Genomic DNA, 22,393 nt, shown 5'->3' on the forward strand with positions numbered 1-22,393 from the left:
TCAGACCACAGGCAGGGCTCTGAATTAACTAGACTGAGTTTTCCTCTTTTTCTTTGCAGCCTTGGGCAGCTGGTTCAAGCAGAATCTGAACATTCACTCAGGATGAGTGAATCCCTGCTAGGATCACATCCAGGGGTGCTGTGGTATCAAGGGTGTGAGGGCAGCCCGTGGCCTTCACAATACAACATTTTGCATAATTCTAGGAGCCCAAATGGCCAGTTCATTCCATGAATTTCAAAATCAGGAAAATAATATTTTGTACACTCTTGTTTTGTATTTCCAAGCATTTGGAATATAAACATGGAAGAGTAATTTAGGAAAATGAAATTTTGATGGTGTACTGGTAAGTTCAGTTTAAAAAGTATGAAAAAGAAATATTAAGCTTACAGCAGGACTACACTCTCTAATCTTTAGCAAGACAGTCTGAGGTAAGTTATTTAACAGCTATCTTATATAGGCTCTTAATGAAAGCTCTATAGTCTGCTTGTTGAGTATATTCTCATTTTTCCGCCTTCCTTCATGCAATCCATTCAGTGTGATATATGTTGGCTGTAAATATCTTAATGTCTTGCTACCAATGCAAAAACTTACATAAGGGTGATTGATCAAAAACTGATAACCATTTCAGCCTGAAGACATGTTCTTTTCCCTCCCCCATCATAAAAGTCTTATATTTACTTTCCTTAAAACAGTAAGTGCGGTGGCTCCCATTGAGTTGGAGAACCCTATTTGAAAAAGTCATGATTAAATATGTGAACCCTTCTCACATTGCACTCTAAAAATGTCAAGAGATATTTCTGATCAGCCCATAATTGGTCTTTCACATATTTCCTATGTCAAACATTTATAACTAGCATAATGCTCTTTTGGAGACTATTTCTGCCAGAATTAATATCACAATTTTGAAGCACCATAGCATAAAAACAAGATCTGTTTTTTACTGCATATTCTAATCTTACATAGCACAGAGGGGGAAAAAATCACTTTAAATTGCTGTGATTTAATGAAAAGGTATTGACACATACACAAAAAGTGAAAGTCAGCATGAATTATGTTCTTAAGCCTCTTTATAGCTTTTTAAAGTTTTATTCTCAACATGTAACTGTTTTACTGGAAAAATGTTAATAGCAACATGCACTGAGAAACCTGCAGCTCTGGGATGTTGGACACAATCTCCCTGATGGGTATCAAAAATCTGGCTAGAGATCAAAGCATGTGCATATACTTTAAGTTTAAATATCAGTTAAAAACAAGGTTAATTGCTGTATCAGGCTTCTCATGAGGTGGGAGGTTAACCAGAATTGAACTAATTTTGTTTCATGAAGGGTTCAATTTTAAGGGATTTATTAGAATGCGGTTCTCAGGATACATATGAGAACAGTTTTCTGGTTGGACTTCCATTGCAGGTGATGGTTTCTCAGCTTAAAATTCACTGCTTTGAACAAAGCAAGGACTTTTTTCTTCACAGGAATGATTAAATGTGACCTAAAATTACTAGAACCCCCAAACTGTGGCATTTTTGAAATGTCAGTGAAAGAATACACACACTGCATCGTGGAGAACTTTCATGTTGTTTCCTTCTCCCCTTTCTAACTACCATGCTTTTACATAAAGAATTTTGTGGTTTCCATTTCCAAAGGGAGATAATAGGGATGCACCTGTTCGTGTTTCCAAAATTTTACTTTTTGAGCATTTCCATATACTCATAAAACTGAGAAGATGATAGAGTTAAAGTTACTGTGTACTACCAGAATAATCCCCAAAACCTATTTTAAATCAATGTCTGTTCTGATTTCTCCCTAATCAGATTTTTTTTTTTTCCCTTAACTTTAGGCTGTAGATCCATGAAGAAAAACATTAGCAATTGCTCCCTGGGGTTAATACAATGCTTCAAAGATGGAGCATTTAATTCCCATAAGTAGAGAGATGATTTAAAGAAATCCTGTAAATGATGAGCTGAAAAGAAAGAAGCATTGAACAGTGCAGAAATAACAGGTTTCATTGTTCTGGCACCAAGAAATTGTGCTGTGCAGTCTGGAGCTCCATCTCCTGGTGCTTGTCAAAGAATTAAAATAATTTCCAAGCGTCCCTAATCCAAACAGCAGCACCTCAGTGCACCTCAGGGAAATTGTGAGGTCCCTCACCCCACAGCAAACCCAGATTTAGGTTTGTAAACCCTGTGGCCACAGAAACTCAGATTTCAAAAAGCTTTTCCAGGCAACTCCCGACCCACAGGAACAGTTTGCCAGATCCTTCACTGTGGGCTGTGCTTAAATAGAATTATCCTGCATTCAGTGAAAATCAGGGAGTTTGTGCACATCACCTCACTCACAAGTTTTGGGGAGTGGAGACTGCAACTGTGCTGAGCACTGTGCAAAACCATAAAATTTAAGCAGTCTGAGGTATTTCTTTAGTTCTTCATCTGTGAGATGCTGAAGGAACTGTCATTTGAGGATCAGAGTTTTCTCTAGTAAATTAATATCTGAATTTCTCAGTTAAACTTCTTACTTAACATCCATTTTAAAATATAGATAGATAGATAGATAGATAGATAGATAGATAGATAGATAGATAGATAGATAAATATGTATCATTGTATAATTCTACATACCAGTTTTACCAAAGTTGTCAAAATATGATTGCTACTTTATAAAATATCATGTGGCATAGAGAAACACCATACAGGTGAGACAAATATACAGTTAACAAGTGAATGTTATACAGGAGGGAACAGATGGGTCAAGGTTAGGATGTCAGTTGGAACAATGTCACAAGTGGAGGTTAAGTTAATTAATTTTTTCTTTGCATCACCCACAAAAGCATCCTTAATAGGAAAAACACTTCTAACAATTCATTTCAGAAATATTTCTGAATAGGAAAATTGACATTATTATGAGTATTGCTTATTTTATTGGACTCTTCCTCTGTCATCTGGCTGGTAAATGTACCCATTCTTGTTATAGTTGTATTAATTTTTCCTCATGAATAGATTCAGAAGTGAATATCTCATCATTTCATAAGAAGGATCATTATGTAAGTCACTTAGGATGTTTTCGTTTCTATTTAAGTATTTACAAGCAAATAAGCTTTTTTATTCAGCCATCAAAAAATACTGTAACTAAACTATGTTGCTGCTGCTGTATGGTAGCTGGATCATTAATTTAATATAATGGCTTCATTTTAGAGACAGGCTTTTTATCAGCTAGCCTAGTCAATCCAATAGTAAAGGTCACAACTCATCTGTTTTTGTTTTATTGCTTCCCCATTTGCCAGCTTACAGGACTACATGGAAAGCTAAATCTGTTCAAGAGAAGACTCTCATGAGAGAAAAAGAACCTACAATGTGGGGTGGAGGTTTCTTTGGGAATGAGTGGTAGCTGTGAGCTGCCTTTAGCTCGAGTACCTCTCACATGTGCACTGCTGACCACGCGCTCATTGCCCTCCCCATTTCATTTGCTGTGACAAATTACTGAATTCCAATAATTCTGCTTTGTTGCCCCAGTGCAAAAAGATATTAACATTACCAATTGGGACAGTTTACTCTAGATTTATCCCACTTTAAGAGCAGACATTAACCTGTAATTTGGTGTAGCTGCACCCAGTTGCTCAGTACAGTAAGGTGCATCCATTTCTCTTTCAGAAACTACTCTTAAATTTCATTGACTTAATTATACATATGTTAAACATAGAGAGGAAAGAATAAATATGAAGGGGAATATGAGGGGGAAATGATAAAACCATGAACAAGTATTATTAAAAAGCTTTTGAAATATTTCTTTAGAGTGGGAGTAGCATGCACTTGTATCTACTCAAGTTTAATCACATGTAGTCTTGATCCTAAAAAGACAGATAAGAACTGATTTGGGATTATGAATTGCCTTTCTTGTGCATCACTATACAGCAAATTCCCATAATATATGTCCATCCTCCCATATGGAGCAGAAAATACTCGAAATCACTGGCACTATGTATGTGTCAATTCTCTAAGAAACCATCATTGTTACCCGAATTATTGCAGATTCTTATAACAAGGCACATGCTGATGCCTTAAGTTTTAGACTTCATATTTTCATATACTGCCTTAGTGTGTAACTCTGAACTTCATAAAAAGTGTTAGCAAGCTCTCTTCACAGGGTAATTAGACAAAATAATTCCTTTTCCAGATTGAGAACCAAGGACACCGTTACAGCTTCAGGCCCAAAAAGTATAAACAGCAAATTGAGGAGAGCAATCTGGGAGGATGGGACTTCATAACCTGAAGCTGTAATTGGACACTTGGCTCCAATATGGAAATGGACCAAACCTTACAAAAGTGCAACAACTCATGACCCATTGTCCATCTGTCTTGGATCCATCTTGGGCAGAGCCCCAGCCAGGCTCCTGTACTGCCCAGGGTGTATCCTTGGAAGGCCTTTTAATAAACACATGCTTTATCTCTGCCCAGCCTCTGTTCCAGGTCACCTCTTTAGGCATCAATGCTTGATCAATAGCAAGCTTTTATTAGTTCCCTTACCAACCTTTCAACATATTAGACATGACTGATAGTGTAACTTAAAACTTCTCAGGAGCAATGCAGAAAATACTCAAAACATGGGTTTGAGTGGGAAAATCCACGTAGCTGTGCTTTTCTGTTCTTTTCTTGCAGCAGTCTGACAATACTTTAATGAACTCTAGCCTTGAGCTCAGACTCCAACAGCACACCAAAACATAATAATTCTTGAGGGTGAGCTTGAAATTCCATCCTAATATTTCTGGAGGCATTTGTCTCTGTGACTTTGCACGCATCGAATTTAGCCCAAGTACTCACAGATGCAGGTGACAGAACAGGATGGTTGATCTCTATCAGGTTAGTTACACAACCTGTAATGATTTTCTCATGTGAGGGTGTAATTACAATTTATGATTATTTTTGTAAATTAATTATTGCACAGCCTATATTATTTTGCCTGTTGGTGCAGCTGTGAGAGAAATACATAAGGTTTCAGATTTCCAGCTGATATTTCCTACAGGAATGCAATTGAGCTGGACCTGAAGGTAATTAGGCCTGCATCCTAAAAATGAGAGGAGAAGGCTGGCTCTCTGTTCTTATTGAAGGAGGGTCTGGTGGTGCAGCTAGGGCTGTGTGTGCCTGGTTCCCAGCAAGGGTGTGCTGATTCTTACAGTGGTAGCTTGTGCTTACAGATCCACAGAGATCACAATCACTGCCTTTTAAAATAACCTTTTGCTTCTAAATACTAGAGCCAAAGCCCTTCTAGGTGTTTTTTTGTCCTGGAACCTTTCTGCAGTGCAAACACCAAACTGAGCAGTCCTGAATGAGATGATCGTTTTGCTAAACTTTCTCTAGGATGGACAAAAAGGCTTTTCATAATACAGAATCTCCTAAGTTTATTCCTTATCCTCTTCATGTTTACTTCCCATATCAATGAAGATTTCCAGCTTCACATCATGAGCAATTTCAATAGAATGTTCTCATTTTCTGTCACATAATTGATGTGAAACACACAAAATATTGACTGATATCTAATGCCAGGTCAACGTTTTCACTAATAAGTGACTTATCATTACCTTCCCAGTAGCCAGAACCTTTCCTTCCTTACTATCCTTGTGATGTTCTTCAGCTTAAACCGTAAAATCTCATGAGATGGATCAGTTTCATTAGTAAGACATAGAGAAATTAGGTCTGTCATTTCCCCTAAGTCCACAGAACAGTTCTTCTGCCCAAAGAAAGGCAGTGACATGTTTTGCCACTACTGCCCTTGGTGACTCAATTGTGTACTCCATTAATTATATTTCAATTCTTTTAATTAATCATTCATTGAAACTGCTTTAAATCTATATGGTATTGAGTAAGACTCAATTCATATATCAGTACATTCACTGATGCTAAAAACCCTCCAACCTTTCTTTCTTTTAGCTTCAAACTTCCAATGTCAGACTTGGGGAGAACCTAGAATTTCTACTAAGTATGCAGTTCACCTGCAGACTTAACAAAACAAGTTTGTGTTGTGGGTTTTCTTCTAGTTCCTGTTAAATTGGCCTTTTGAAGACTAAGGGCTTGTGAGCTTTGCATGTTAAAGGCCAAACTCTTGTTATAGTGAAACTGATTTTTTAAAGGCTTGAGGGAGTTTGAAGGGAAATTGAAAAGGAGCGCCATGGAGTCCTTGTGCAAGTCATTCACCTTGTAGAGCTCTAGGCTGAGAGAGCTCAAATGCCACTCTACTTAACAAGCTCAAAACCAACTCATTTGAATAACAAGCACAAACTCCACTTGGGATCCACACCGAGGCATTTGTGCATTGTGCAGCCTGAACTCCCAAACAACATTATTTGAAGAAAAAAAAAAAAAGGAGTAATTCCTTTTTTATAGTGGTAATTCAGGGATCAAGTCTCAAAAGCATTTGAACATTTCAAGGACTATTGCTATACTAAATTGTTCTTAACTACAAGTATTAAACTTTAAAAGGAACAGAATACTGTTTTCAAATTCAAATTATTAGCTTCATGTCTCACAAGGATAATAAATCTATGCATATTCTTGTCACCTTAGCAGAAAGTACAATATTTGTGCTTTAAACCTGGAAAGTTAATTCTTGCTAACGACTGATGGAGAAGATGTCTTGATGGCTCAGAAAAGATACACAAGAACAAAACCTAAAACTCCTATATCCAATACTGACCTAGTAAAAATATTTTGCAGAGTTAATACTCAAAATTCATGGACAAAAGATATAACACGAATTGTTAACAAAAAGATATCACATCTTGCCAGTGAAGTCCTTTGGTTCAGGTCTTTGCTAACTGGAATGCCCCTCCAAGTGCTGCTATATATTTGTTCTATTAATATAACTTCCTCAGGTCTTTTAAAATGTTGTAGTTAAATTTCAGTGTAAATGTTTGCAGCTGGTTTGGACATCTCTTCATATTTCAAAAGTATATCATTACTAAAAACCAAGGTATTTTCAACAATGTGAAAGAATATTTGCTAATGTTCACAGAACTTTGCACTTTGGACAAAAAATATTTTTTCATAAGACCATTTAACCTCCTGTTAGAAATTCAGGTATTTCACCTGATCACCATCAATTTTGAATATTTTTAGTTCACAGAAAAAAAGCAAGATGCTAATTTTTAATTCTTTAAAATGAAGAAAAATACATACTTTAGAATGTATCCTGTGGCCTCTAAGATAACAAATTTTACAAATGTCTCTCTTTTAAGTCGAGTTCATAATTTTGTTTGTTTTTGCAGGGTTTTTGTTGATTCAAAAATGATTTGAAAATCTGTTTTTAGGTCTGAATGGTATTCTTACTCAAAAACTAGATCATATTCAAGAAACAAAAACTGAGCAAGATCCCCAGGGATATCTTAGCTCCTATGATGACTTTTAGAGCAGTTATGTCAAATTGAAATTTCATTAAGTTAGAACTAGGCCCCTCCTTTTTAGCTGTTATACAATGATGAATGGTGAAAGAAATAAATGCAGATGTAGTGCAGATGACTTAAGGCAGAAGCAATAGGTAAGAACTGAAATGTCTGTTTTCAAACTCAGCTTCAGCACAGTGTAATTTTTTCTTATTAGTTTTTCAAACTAGTTTTGGGCCAAGTCCTACAATTCATATGCAGTTAAAGCTCCCAATCAGGCAATGGGAACTCTGCCCACTTCCAGGAGAACAAGCTGCAGCACTTGGCCCTAAGAATTTAATATAGCTGTAATGACTCATTATTGAATGTTTAGTTTAATAACAACTGCTTATTAAGTGTATTAATCTCAGCTGATGAAAGCAAAATTATTTAGTGAAAAGCTGTTTTTCTTTACATTAGCGTGCAATTATTTAACTGAAAGTTTCAAAGAGACACATCTAATTGCAGTGCTGCATTAAAAGTATTTAAGTATCAGTTATTAAAATATCATTTGAAATATGCTTATGGACCTCCTGTAGGGTTGTTAAAAAGCAAAATTCTGGTTTCAGATTATTTATTACTTACAATAGGTTTCCTTTCAATACTTACCAATTTCTTACAAAATCTGCTTAATGTACAGGATTGAACTGTTCTCTGTAAAACAGAACAAGATGCAAGAATTTTTGTGTGTGCAGAATGTATATGTCTATGCTCAGGCTGAGATTACTGACTGAAAATCAAAATTAGTGATGCACATTTACAAACTAAGAATCTCTTTGCTGAATTAGCATTTATGCAGAAAGCATCTATTAATACTAAAAGAAGTCAGCCAGTCAGTTCTCTGTAATTAAATAAAGACATTTATATGTAGAAAAACTACTTCTGCTTGCCATTTAGCATCTTCAAATATTTGTCCTCAAACTACACCTATTGCCTATAAGAAAGTATCAAAATTATCTTGAGTGTTTACTTGTGTTTCAGTCACTGGGTTTTTTTTAGGGATACTTGTTCCTCCACCACGTGTTTCCAGCAGTTTATGGATGACATATAAGCAGTGCTCAGGAATCCCTGCCAAGCTCTGTACACCTGGCAAGTATGAAAAGAGCACAGAAGGTATCTTTGGTGAGTAATGTAGCATGTCAAAAGCCTACTAAAACTCTGGTTGGTCAAAGACACATAAGATATTTGGATAAAAGGAGGCAGAGCCCTGAACAGGCATATGGATGAGAGGAGCCAGGTACTTTTCCAGCAGCTTTATCCTGCAAAGAAAGGGTGATATGATAGAGGTGCTCATCTGCTGAACCTGTGCAGGGACTGTAGGAGTCTGACAGTTCCCAGCCTCTGAAAAAATTCTCAGCCCTATGCCTTAGACACATAATGACTGTCCTTGCTGAACTATTGAAGTACAGCTTTCCAGTCTTTCACACATCAAGACATTGACTGTGCTGTTCTGTGCCATGCAGGCTCAGCCAGTCCTTCCCTAGGCTGGAAAGTTCTGACCCCAGGGATGCTCCGTGCTCCTGCCATGGCTGTGGCTTGTGCAGGTGTCTGCAGGGCTACTGTGCTGGAGCTGCTGTGGTGGGAGGGCATCCTGAGCTTGACATCTTTTATACCTTCAGGAACAGGAATTTTCCTGCTCTGATGCCCCTTCCTGCAAACCCACTCTTCAGCTCCTCCACACCCACCCAGAGGACTCATGGTCACATGGTCCAATGGGCCGGCCTTCCTTCCTTCCTTCCTTCCTTCCTTCCTTCCTTCCTTCCTTCCTTCCTTCCTTCCTTCCTTCCTTCCTTCCTTCCTTCCTTCCTTCCTTCCTTCCTTCCTTCCTTCCTTCCTTCCTTCCTTCCTTCCTTCCTTCCTTCCTTCCTTCCCTCCCTCCCTCCCTCCCTCCCACCCCACCCCACCCCACCCCACCCCACCCCACCCCAATTGGTACTAATGTTATCATTCTTTCTGAGTCACACAGTAATCCTGTCACTTTTTATTCTTCTCCACCCTCAGCTCCTTATTTCTCCTGGGGAGATCCCTGTCCTCCTTGCTCAGGGCTCAGGTTGTGTACCCGTGTGCCTCCAAGGTCAGTTGATACCCTGGTTGCTCCAAATGCCGACAGGAAAGTTGCAGACAAGGAGGGAGTGCAGGATGGCTGCAGGATGGCTGGAGTTAATTAGCCATAAACCTCCCTGGACTGCTCAGCCCGGGGACAGGCCATCGGCTTGTTCTTTAAGATCTCTTGTCATGCTGTCAGCTTTGTGTAAGTAATGACTAAACTGCAGAAGCTCTGAGATTGTTCACAAACTGTCTCCTTGAGTCACTTTGCTCCATCCTCCATTTTTGCAGCCATCTGTTTTTCCCTGCTGTAGGGAGGAATGTGGATTGCATTTTGTCCTGTGTTTGTATTGCTTCACCAGAATCTGGGCATCAGGCTCTGACAAGTATCAGAGTTTATTAGTGGGGCTGTGGGTTGCTCCTTCTGAAGAGAAAAGCAATGATGTGTCACAGCATTCATCTTTTACTTTACCTGGATCAGCATCTCTGGAGCAAGACCCCCTCCAGTGACAGGTGAAATTCTCAGCTACACACACATGACATTTTGGACTTTGTTTCCCCAAGCAGAATAGTCACAATAGAAACACACAGAGTATTAAATATCACATGTGAAAATTTCAGTGTTAATTTTCCAGTCAAATAATAGCAGAGCAGAAATACAGATCCTTTTCTGTGCAGGAAAGATAATACAAAAGTGGTGACCAGTGCAGGAGGCTCTAAAATTCATTGTGGCCCAAAGGCTTTCATGGCTTTAGCACAGGCATTCTGGATTCCAAGACGTTATCATATCAATTTAAAAGTAAACCTCCTTAGCTTGTGATATAATTGTAGATTTATTTGATTTCCAAACCTACAGCTGTATCACTAGGCCTGGAGAAGGTTTCTTTGAATAAAAAAGCACAGAATAAACAAAACAAAGCAAAACAAAACAAAATAAAACCCCAAACAACCAAAAACAAAGCACAGAATGAAGTTTTTAGTAAAATCATTATAACACTTGCTTTCCCAGTAAATAATTGTTAGCCTTCTGCTCAAGGTTGTCAGGGGAAGAGCAGTTGATGTTAAGGCAGCTCCATGGCAGGTGTGCTTGGGAGCCAGCTGTCAGACTAGAACCACAGTTGCATTCTATTTTCTTCCTCCCAAAAGTATCTAGATACACGAATGCTGTACTTCAAAAGTTACCAGATGCTAGTTTGCAAGAGATGTGTCAAACATAGCCCGTAGCAGAGCGCAAATTCAGAATTACGGGGGTGTGAATTCCGCGCTTGCTTTGCCAAAGAGGCCTTTCTGATTCCTTGCCTTTTGTCTCCTGGTTCTGCCTTCGGCACAAAAGGACTCAGAGAGTCCTTTCTTCTCTCTCAGAGACAGAGAGATCCTTCCTCACCTGGGAATGGTGAGAGACTTCCAGTCCCCTATAAAAATCCTAGGCTAAGCGGAGCGCCGGTGCCTGCCAGGACCCCTGCAGCAGGATGGAAGGGGCTCTGGGAGGTGATGATGGGCAGCCCCTCCACGGGAGGAGCAGGGCAGCAGCAGGAGCCCTGGTCCCTGCTGTGAGACCTAAGCAGGCCTAGCACAGCTATCAGAGTCTCTGCATGGCAACCCAGCGGGGGAATGGCAACAGCTCTTCAACCCTCCACAGGACATTAGAGATGAGTACTAAAAAATACTAGGAAATCACACAGGAGTACTTAAATATGACTTGATCATTAACATAGTAATTACATCAGTGCTGCTCCTGCCTGATGCCATAATTTAAGAGGTCTCAGCATTTTCATTATAATCAGTAGCAGTTATTTCCTGTGGTTCATTGCCCATAAAATGTTAACCATAGGGGGAAAAAAAGGAGACAGAGACTTTGCCATGATGGCAATTAACATCCACTGTGGTGCTTGTGCCTCCCTGAGCTACAAATCACTCTGGTGGGTGCTTCATCAGGCTTCAGGGAGCCACACAAGGCACTTCTGTTTCTAAAAGTTTTAATGGAGGCTTTTAAATAAGATTTTTTATGGAACCTGTTCTAAGGAAGTCGGATGCCTTTCAAGTAGGCCTATGTCTATTTTTCTTTTTCTCTGTGTTTCTTGTTTTACCAGTATTTTAAAGACAAAGTTCTGTATTTAGTGGGCTATGTGGGATATGCAGTAATGCTTCTACAATAACATAGACTCAGCTACTGTGCAGAATGCATTTCTTAAGAGGCTATAATTTCTGACCTAAGCATATAGAAAGTGAACTATCAAGCTCTAGTGCCATTAAAATGAAACTTCAAAAAAGTTATCACATATGAATTTATCTAACAAGCTCTCACACATTTTGCAAATGGGAATGTAAATGATGGTTCCTATATACCAACCAGATTGCCTGATTAATTAATGCATTACAAGGGAAAAAGGTTTTATTTTTACAGCAAGACTGGGTGACTACCTCAGTGCATTAGTTTTTATGGTTTTGATCTGATCTGGGCAAAGAATTACATTCAATCAACTTGAACTGTTTGTATTGATCTTCATAGAAGATTGGGGGGGGAAAGATATATTGTCTCACTATAAACTTTTTCCTGGTTTTATTTGCTTTACAAGAGAGCAATATTTTTCCGTGCACAGATTGAGTGCAATGGCTCCATAAAACTGCCCAGGAGGCTTCTACAGCACCATTAGAAGTGCCTTGTCTCTGCTCAGAAGCTGCTGAGAAATACTGTTGAGGAAATGGGGTCCCCTAGAATATTATTCCTAGAGCTGCCATGATGAACAAGCATTTTAAATTCACTTGAAATAATTCTGGGATGTGGTGACTAACATAGGAGTGTAGTGAATTTCTCCCCTAAAACATGCCTTGCTACATGTATGACTGCTTTAGAAATTAAATGTCTTGGAAAATCACTTGAGATGAGAGAATTAACATTAGGATTATAATTCTTTGGTTTCAATTTCATTCCATACTTGGGGTATTTTTTTCCCTTTTTCTCCCTTTTTTTTCTGTCTTTCTTTCTTTCTGGGCTCCAGTTTTCCACAACCATATTGTGGTTGCCATGAATTCATCTGTTAAGTGAAATTACCCTCCAATCACTGAAAGGAGCTGTTGGACTCAACACAGATACGTGCTGTGGCACACAAGGAGATCATTTGGGAGGAAACTGTGACTTAGGTTACAGCTCCTCCTGCTCTCCCTTCAATCACACAAGCTCAGAAAGAGGTGGGGTGCAAAGTGTGTTCTCTCACCCATTCTGGGGATGAAGCTGGCCCAGGCTACCTTAGCAGACTGGGTTCCTTTGCCCTGCTTTGAAGAGGGTTTCAGTGGCTAGAGAAGACCATGTTAGTGAGAGATAGACCAAGCATGGAGCTAAATCTGTCGCACTCTCCACAGAAAGCCCAAGCAGTGAGAATTCACAGACCATTTATGCAACACTCTTTGCATAAGAGCAGAGGTGAACCTTCCTGAGAGTATGAAGGAATCTCCCCTCAAATTAATCCATGCCATCGAACTGCTGTAACTGAGAAGGCTGTTTGTTCCCAGCTGTTTAACTTTGCCACATTTTGTACCACCTGCAATGACATTTCATTACTGTGGAGTGACAGCAGCAGAACTGCCATGCAGCTATCAGCAGGAAAGGAAATTAGTGATGTTATGATTAACAAAATAGCTTTGACTTAGCCAATGCTGAGAGGACAGGCTCCAAAGGAATCAAATACTGCAAGTATCAGGAACGAACTATCAGCACCACCCTGTGGTTCCCTTGCTCTCTTTCCTCCTGGTGTGGGTCAAAAGTGAAAGGATAAGGCCAGGCAAACTCAAAAGGAAGAGCTTCTGGATTTTGGCCTCTCCTGTTTCATATGGCTGATACTAAAAACTTACCCTTCTGCCCTCATGACATGAAAGAAGCCCAAAAAGATATTCAGAAAAGACAGGTGGTTTTGTGGGATTGGAGGGGATGATAAATACGTTCATAATGCCAAGGCTGTGGGTTTGATCCCAGAATGGGCCATTCACTTAAGACTTGGACTCCATGGTCTCTGTGGGTCCCTTCCAGCTCAGAATATTCTGGTATTCTATAACATCCTTGTCTGCAGCCAACATTCTGCCCAGTCTTCTTCATGCCTGCAGCTCTTTAAATTGTTCCCACAGGGCACTGCAGTCTGATGGAAAGCTTACGGAAACAACTGAAATTTAATCATGGTTCTGTCATAGCTTTTACAGGTTTCCTTGTTCTTATAATCTCTGATTCAGATAATTAACTGAAAAATGGATGTAAGTGTAGAAGAAAACCTCTCCTGTGAAATTCAACATATGCACAAGTCCTGTCAAAATTAGAGTGGTTTGGTTGTGCAAAGCAGTACACAAATGCTCTCCTTATTTTAGCAGAGTCTTCATTAAGGTACCAAATTAAGAAAAGAATTATACTAGTTGCATATCCCTATAGTGTAATTTTCTCTGATACAGTGACTGCTGATGGAATTTCACCTAAATTAATGGACTCATATGAAAACAATAAATGCCATTCAAGATGATATTTATGAGACATCAACAGATGTGAGGCTATCTGTGCCTCCCCCTATACAGTTGATTAGTTAAAACAATCAACAAAATACGGACTGAGCTTCCATACTGGACATTTTTGTTTATAAAGAGGAAAAGTCCTTGTAGATATTGGCCACTAAAGTAAATTCAAATGTTCTTTCATTAAAGAGTCTTTCAAGAATTTGACTTGAAGTAGTTTTACAATTAATTTCATCATAGAACTGGGTGTATTTATAAAACCATATAAATTATGTGTAGGAAAATAACTTTTGTACATTCCCTCCTAAGGCTTACACAATTTAATGCCATATCAAAACCAGTATTCAAATCCAAGGAGAAAAAATGGACATAAATACTTAAAAAGAGAAAATACGCTAGACCATGATGCTGTATTCTACACACAACTTATTCTTTAAGTGAAAAACACTAGAGTGTCTCAGTTTCTCCTTCAAGGAAAATTCCAATAGAACCTGTGAGGGTTCTAGCCACCTAAAAGACAAAGAACTGAGCAGAAGTGAGCCACATACAGAGCTTTTTGTCATCAAAAACTGGTCAGTTTAGCTGAATTGGCTCAAGAACCCCAGTGGAAATTTCGGCAGATCAAGCTGTCCTCTGGGCAGAGAAAATCGTCCATCACCTCTTTAAACTGGTCACAATCCTGAGTTTAAGGAAGGTCTTTATCCCTCTGTTTTGTTCTCATTATTCTCACCTTTGGAGAAATTGTCTACTGTATTTCCCATTCCATGGAGCTTCACCATGGATAAAGGATGGGGTGCTACAGGAGTATGCAGGTCTATAGAGCCCTAAGCTTGCATTTATCCATTTCCTTGCTGTATGATTCAGCTTATTACAAAAACTATTCCTTTAAAAAAAAGTTCTTTTTCTCTATTCCCCCTCTTCTTTCCCTTTATGTATTCCATGTGCTTAGGAATGGTGCCGCATTCCTTCCCTGTACACACGGTGCTGTGTCTACAGTGAGAGCAGACTTTTGATTATGCCCAAAAGTTACATTTTCAGTAATTATTTCACACATCTATGCATGTGGTTATCTAGCCAGCTGAAACCCTGTTCTGATCAACATTATTCTTTTTCTCTGGCCTTAATGGAAAGATGGAAGGAAGCAGCTTTCAACTGACTTTCAGAAACAAGTCAAACTTACAAGGAATTAGTGTTCTGCTGAATTTTGCCAACAGGGCTGCTGAAGTTTGAAGAACATGAGATGCTACAAAGCAGCCAGATGACACATGTCAAGACAAAAGGTGGTGGGGGGCTCTTCTGGTCTGGTGTGATTTTCAGCAGGTACATAGTATTTTGAATGGAGGGGTTTGTATCATTCAGACACATTTGCACAGGTTCCCTCTGGAGCTGAAAACAGAAACAACCAACCAAAATGTCAGTAAAGAGCTAATCAATTCCTGTGTTTGGGAAGCCTGGCTATAATCTTGAAAAGGTTTATTTTAGGGTTGCTTATGCCCAAATCCCAGTAAGAAGGATGGTGTCCTTTGATGAGCTACACACTGGATGGGAGCCCCAGGTTCAGTTTTGGGGTTTGTTCTGAAAGCTCCCACTCCCTTACCAGATTTGAAGGACTCAAATATTGCCACACTCCAAGGACAGAATGAAATCTGAATCTTTTGAATCTTCACCTGCCACTGGACCAAAGTCATTAGCAGAGTACTTTGACTCCAGCAGCTGCAGGTGCTTGCACTTTCAGAGAGAGGAGATTATTTCCTTCACAGAAAGCAAGAGTTTATTGAGCACTCCTGAATTAAGCTGGAAGTCCAGCCCAAGCTTGGTGCTGCTGAGGGGTGCTAAGGAAACACCAGGCTCTGTAAAGTGGCTGGGCTCTCCTCCCAGCTGTCTGGCACCGGCGCCAGGGAATGCTCAGCAGGCAGGAAAGCAGCACAAATCCATTCAGCCTGTACTCAGGGCCACCCTGTATCCTCAAGAGGCAAACAGCACTGACAGTGCCTGTCCATGTGTGGTTCAGAATCACTTCATTCCTTTAGATAAACAGACATTTAAAGGAATTACCTATTCCTCAACATAACTAAGCTAAGCCTACCATACTCTCTGCTTTCCAGAGACATGACAGCAGGTTTCCCTAAATCAGAAACACAGAAGTATGTGCAGTGTCATAGTGGTAACTTCCACTGTTATCCATCCGTCTGAGACTCCCAGACCCATTTCCCATTTAGTGAGAAAAAGCAAAGAACCAACGCTTCACTTTGTTCTCCCCTTCTCACCTAATTTTCTTTTAAATTTCATTTTCAAGCCTTTCTGCATTGCCAAGAAGTATGTGTCAACAGACCAGAATTAAAAAGGTGACAAACTGTGAAGAATTAAAACTTCTAATTTAACAGATGAGCAACTGCAAATAACAAAATCTCAGACAAACACAATTTTAATGAAAGGTGACATGCTGGAGACAGAAGTTTTTCCCCTCTCTCTTCATCATGTAACAGCAAATTAGTTTAGGAACCCATACAATAATGCTGTGAATGCAATAACAAATTCATATCCTGTGCTGTTAGTTTTGTTTGCTTGTTTGCTTTCTGAAACCATATATGACACTTCTTTCGTAATAGTATATTTTCTTCATACTAAATGTGTCAACATTTGTCCATGTCTGGACTCGTTCTCATTCTTATTACAATCAAGTACAGCTCGTATTCTTCACCTCCTCAGTGGAGCTTTACATTTCAGCTGCTGAGGGATGAGGGGAGGTCTGGCACTGCAGCATCCTTTCTGGAGTTTTCTAGCTCCATGTGATGTAGAAAAGTGATGGAATACATGTTTCCCACTTGCTTCTAATGAAATTTTCCACTGTGATAAACACCAGAAGGAAAAGTACACATGGATATAGAGGAACATACTGAACAACACTCCTTTACTGCTTTTAGGAGGGCTATATCCAGGCCAATCATTAACATGAATGAGTTCCCTGAAATCAAGCCAAATCCATAACCAATGTAAAGTAACAAACTTTTGTAGAACTTCTTGAGTACTGCACTGATTTATGTCAGTTTAGGATTTTGGCCCAGTCAAATGCATTCTACCTATCTAACAGATGAATGCAGTACTCTGAGTACACCCAGCAGTGGTTTGAAAAGCCAGCAGAGTGTTAAAAACTCCTTTGAACTAAATATCACTGTTTCCTTTACTCCAAGGGTGTAATTAGATCAAGGGGTTTTATAGGTAGTTCACCTAGTGTTGGTGAGCATCACTCAGCTGCCTCCCTGAGGATCACACTGGAGTAAGTTTTCAGATGTATGCAATTAACCTCAAGTAAGCACAAAGAGAGGCTGAATAACTTCAAATGACTTCTTAAAAAAGTAGTGTTTGCTCCACAGCAGGTGGTCACCACGTGTAGTCTTAGGAAGGGCCTAACTTAGAATGCATTCTCATATTCAAGGTCACTGAAACAGCTCTTTTTACTGTGCTTGAAAGAATAAAGAATGTCAAGGATTTTCTCAAATTATTATTATTATTATTATTATGTGAACCAAATAACGAAATTTTTTATCCAGATTCCATGAATGAGTTTTCCAGCCCAGTGCCTGGGAGTCTTCCCCCAAGAGTTCAAAACATGTGTGGTATAAATTCCCCTAGATAGAAGAGTACTCTAATTTTTGCCTTTCCTCTACTCATGTACTTAAAAATAACTCTTTCCTTTATTTCCATACCCGTGGCAGGTGCCACAGTAAATCAACCAGTGGGAATCTCTCCTATTCACCTCTGCCTTACTGGGTATTAATGAGGTTTTCCATTTGACTTCCATTAGGGAATTATTTCAAGAATTCAGCATATGGGACTTGCTGTTTAAACTGTTTACAAGTGACACTTTGGCTCTGGAAATGTAAAGTATATATGACAATGGAGGCTGTTTCCCCACGTAACCCATCTGTGATTAATTGTGTATTTTATGCAATCATCTGAATTTAAAGCAAAATCTACAACTTAAATTTTTCTGTCTTGAGGCATAAAATATGTTACACAATAAACCAGCTGCATCTTTTTTGACTGCAGCGAAATTTCATCATGTTAGCCTGTTTTATGCATGTTTGGGGAAAAAGGACCTTAACAGTTAACAACATCATAGAATAAATAATGGAACTGGGGGGTCATTTTGCTTATATCATACCTGACAATTGAAATTCCAGAAAGCATTAGCGAGCAAACATTGGAAATTATCAGAAGTAAAAGTTTAGAGGGCTCCAATGTAAAAAAAGGAAAATTATCCCTTCCAGCTTCACATTAAGTCAAATAGCAGCCATTCTTTTTATATCACAGTTGAACTAAGCACAAATATTTCTCACAGCAGTGGGAGCCAGTGGTCTGGACTGTTACCTCATTGTGCTGACTTGGTACAAACACAAATCAGAGAGAGATAAACATTTTCTCTAATAATTACATAAAAGAGAATTAATGATTTGGAGGAGAACATGAGGACTCCCAGTCCTATTTTAATCAGCAAGATAGGCAGCTGTCTTTGCACCCAGGGAAAATTAATGTCAGGACCTTTCCTTGAGAAATTAACTATGACACTGGCTTTGTCAGAAAGAAGAAAAGGATAGATATCCCACTTGTTGCAGCTTCCTTCTGTTGCACAATATATTAAATAATAAACCTGAGTAATAATTCAACTGGGACAAAATGTAATGAAGAAATGATGTATAAATTAATACATTCATTTAAATTTAAATTTAGCAAAAAAGATACTATGATGCAGAACCATCTGTACTGTGCCATATGTCAGGTAGAAGGACAAATAAAAATCAAGAAAGATCATTAATAATCTTTCTGGGAATAGTTAAATATTTTCAGCATATTAGATTACAGAGATCATTACATTTCTTAAACAGGTACATACTGTTGCCATTATTTATGTGTGAGACACAGACTTAATGGGGAATATGTCACATAATTAACTTAAATAATATTTCAGTATTTTATTAAACCTTCCCTATTATTTAGAAAATTTATAAGCCTGAGGACAAGCTATCCAATTTCCTAACTCTCTTAACTTTGACCTAAAGGGGAGTTAGGAGCTCAAGTGCAATTTAGGAATGGAATTCTTGTAGATGATGCTTCTCAACTCAAAAATTCGAAAGGTAAAGGGAGAAGGAAGGTCATATAAGCCATGAGGATTTCTCTGTGTTGGTTCTGTGCACTCACAGAAAGCTTGGAAGCAAGCAAGATCTTCCTGTACAAAACCTTCCTTAAAATCAGGTCTGTTCACTATAGCTAAAAATAGAAAGTGCCCTCATTTTGATAAAGAAATCCTCAGAGAACCTGAACAAGGCAGTCAGGCTGCACAAGTTCCCAAAAAGTGTTTCGGGAAGAAACCATGAAAAATGGTTTACAAGCACCTGCAGAAGGTAAGATAGAATCACCAATGAGACCTTTTCCAGCCCAGGCCCTTGCCTGCCTCAACAAGGCTCTAAAAAGCAGTGTAAAATACCCAGTGAGGAAAAACTTTGTTTTAAATTTTCTGCATTGTCGTTAATATGAGGTTTCCATTGATTACTTTACTTCCTAACTGATACATCTTAATGTACTGGAGACTTTCCCAACAATTTACTCTTAATCACAATTATTCTTTTATAAAAGAACTGTTCCTGTTTTGTTCATGCACATTCAGCATTACTAGTTTCTCGCCTCTCAAATAAACCATGTTTCCATATTTTACTTTTCATCTTAAGTAAATTCCTCCAACTATAATAATGACTCTATGGCTCATCTTTGATCTTCACTTAATTTGCCCAGACATTTATCTCCAATGAAGATATCCCTACATCTAAAAAGCCACAGAAAAGGACCTTATTTTTTTGGCTCCATGACATAATGACTCTGCATGCTTCCCTAACTTTGCACTGCTAAGCTGCAAAATCATGTCTAATTTCTGATCTGTTATCTCCCTGAACATTAGTAGTGCTGTGCTGTCCTAGATCTCTCCCTCCTACTGAATTTCTTTTCTGTTAATTTCCTCTAGATATATTTTAATTTTCAATGGCTCTAAGGCTTCTAAGTCTTGCCTGTTATTTTTGGTCTATACTTTAAGCTCTTTTTAATTTGGTTTGGTTCTCTGATATTTGCAACTCGTCAGAAGTTAATGTCATCTATGGATTTCATTAATTTTATCTTTTTGTCATTAAGTTTATTTTCCTGCTCTTTTTAAAAGTATAAAAAAATAACACAAGTATCCTCTAAGATGAAATTAAACACAAGAAGCATTCCTGTGGCAGCCTGTACACCGCTGCTTTATCATTCAGGGATTCATCCTTCTTCAGGATTCTAATGTATATTGCACGTCCGCATACAAAGCAATTGCTGTGGGGACACATTTTCAGATCCATGAAGAATTAATGTAATTCATATTATACCCATCACACTCTCCCCAGTGCCTAATGCTGTTATATGTTTGCAAGGACAGCACTGGAGTTGGAGCAGCAATCCTCTGTGAGCCCAAATCACTTCTTGTTTATGTCTCTAGATCATCAAGGGCTTCCATCACTATCCGATAGAAATTCACTGTGGAATGGCTAATTCATGGTGACATTCAGAGCTCGCTGTGAGATCAGGACCACAGTCAGATGCTCTGAAGACAAAGACAGCAGGAAGTTCAGCCACAGAAAAATGGGTATTGGCTGTTGAGCACATCACAGGATCAATCCTGCAAACATCTGCACCTGGGACATGGAGAGACAGCAAAACTCTAAAAGCTGAGTTGGGCATTTGGAATATCCCCACCTGATGAAATTGTCTAAAGAGCAAATTGCTTTCTAGTAGATTTTCAGAGCAGTCCTAGAACCTACTTTTTCTGTCTTTTTAGCCAGGTAGATGAGGCCACAACAATTAGTGGTTAAAAACAGCTGACAAAACATAAGCCCACAAGGGATTTTTCAGCTCTGGAACATCAGATGTTGGACGAGCATCCATTTCCCATCTTCTCCAGAAATAAGAGATGAGGGGAGTTACAAATAGAGAAGTTCCCCAGGAACTGGTCAGTACTGATCAGCACGGTGAGTTCAGCACCCCAGCCTGAGGCTCCAGCTCTCAGCCTTGCAGCAGCGCCCCAGTTCCCATCTTGGTTCTTCCCACCCACCTGGATCCTGCTGGGAGAGAGGAGCTGCTGTCCTTGGCAAGAGCTGTGGGACAAGGTCTCAGTTTCTGAAACAAGAATCAGGATAGAGCTGTGGAAGTGAAGACATCCTGCTTATTACATTCCTGGATATTTCATGAAGTCCTGCCAATAGAGATATTTTAGAATTTAAAGTGTGAGTCTCAAAGATTCACTCCGTCTATGTAGTTTCTCCCTAGTGTTTATTTTATCTAGCTTGGAAAAGCAATTTTGTGTTTTCCCTCTGAATGTATATACCTGTGTATGTGTGTGTATATATAAAAAATGCACATATTTATAAAATACATATATACTACTTCCCTTAGTTTCAAAATGTCATTCCCTGTGGCCTTACCTCTATTACACACATCATTCATTAGATTATGAAAACCATTAATGTCAGGCAGCAGAACCAAAGGAATTCACTAAGGGAGCACCATTAGCATATCAAGTAGCTATTTCTCAGCTAAATATTCCTGACAGCCCTCATTACATATGATGGATGGGCTTTATAAGAGGTAGTATTTCCAGAAGAAAATAAAATCTCAGCATTCTACCACATGTGGCCCAATAACTAGATATCATTTTTTGACTATCTGTTTGCATTTCTTTCCTTTTTTTTTTTTTCTTTCAGAATGAAAGAGTTGTAAAACTCACAAATGGATTAACCACATAATTCAAAATTCATTAAAAATTGTGAGCCTAATTTAGCCTGGTTTCTGAATTCTGCACGTGCTTTAGTCATGGGATCAAACACTGTGTGTCATCCTAGCTGGATTGCCAGCAGCCTGTCAGAAATAAAAATATACATAACTGAAAAAGCAAGTAAGCCTGGCTTTTAAAAGACCTTGTAACACCAAAACTTTTTATGACTTGAAAGCAAACGCTTTCTGAGGTAAGAAATGCAATTTTAAAAGAAAAAAATTACTGTAGCCATGTCTTCAAGTGACAAAGAATAGTTCTTGCAGCACCTCATGAGGAATGGGCACAAGGAGCCACAAAGAGGAGCAGTGGGCACACACGTGGCACCTGACAACGCCCTGGTGGGGGAATGCAGACCCAGAACTTCTTTAACAGGGCACAGGAAATAGTTTCAAATTTTCTGCTTTCTGTAAGTGTCACTAGTGGAGCCCCTGTACCAACAACAGGTTTACCCCCTGCACCTCTTGTGGTTCTCTCATGCACTGATTTAAGTTTGGGGTTTTTTTTTTCTAAATACAGCAATACAATTTGTCTAGCATGATTTATTATCAATACTGCTAAAATTTCATGGTTCTCTGACCCTCTAAATCTGAAGTGATTTGACTTCAA

General features: G+C 38.9%; 1 protein-coding gene across 2 annotated transcripts in view; it reads left to right on the forward strand.

The window, feature by feature from the left end:
• Positions 1-22,393, forward strand: part of LOC111931945 (uncharacterized) — a 193,271-nt gene that overhangs the window by 149,041 nt on the left and 21,837 nt on the right. Inside the window, exon 6 of one of the 2 annotated variants that reach the window (XM_086897296.1) lies at positions 8,401-8,523. The exons of the other annotated variant lie outside the window; for it this stretch is intronic. The gene's annotated coding sequence lies outside the window, so the exon portion shown is untranslated. Of the gene's footprint in view, positions 1-8,400; positions 8,524-22,393 lie in introns of those variants that run through there. 2 annotated transcript variants of the gene reach the window in all.

The sequence above is a fragment of the Cyanistes caeruleus genome, chromosome 7 (assembly GCF_971803275.1).
Source record: "Cyanistes caeruleus chromosome 7, bCyaCae1.hap1.1, whole genome shotgun sequence".
Taxonomy (NCBI): domain Eukaryota; kingdom Metazoa; phylum Chordata; class Aves; order Passeriformes; family Paridae; genus Cyanistes; species Cyanistes caeruleus.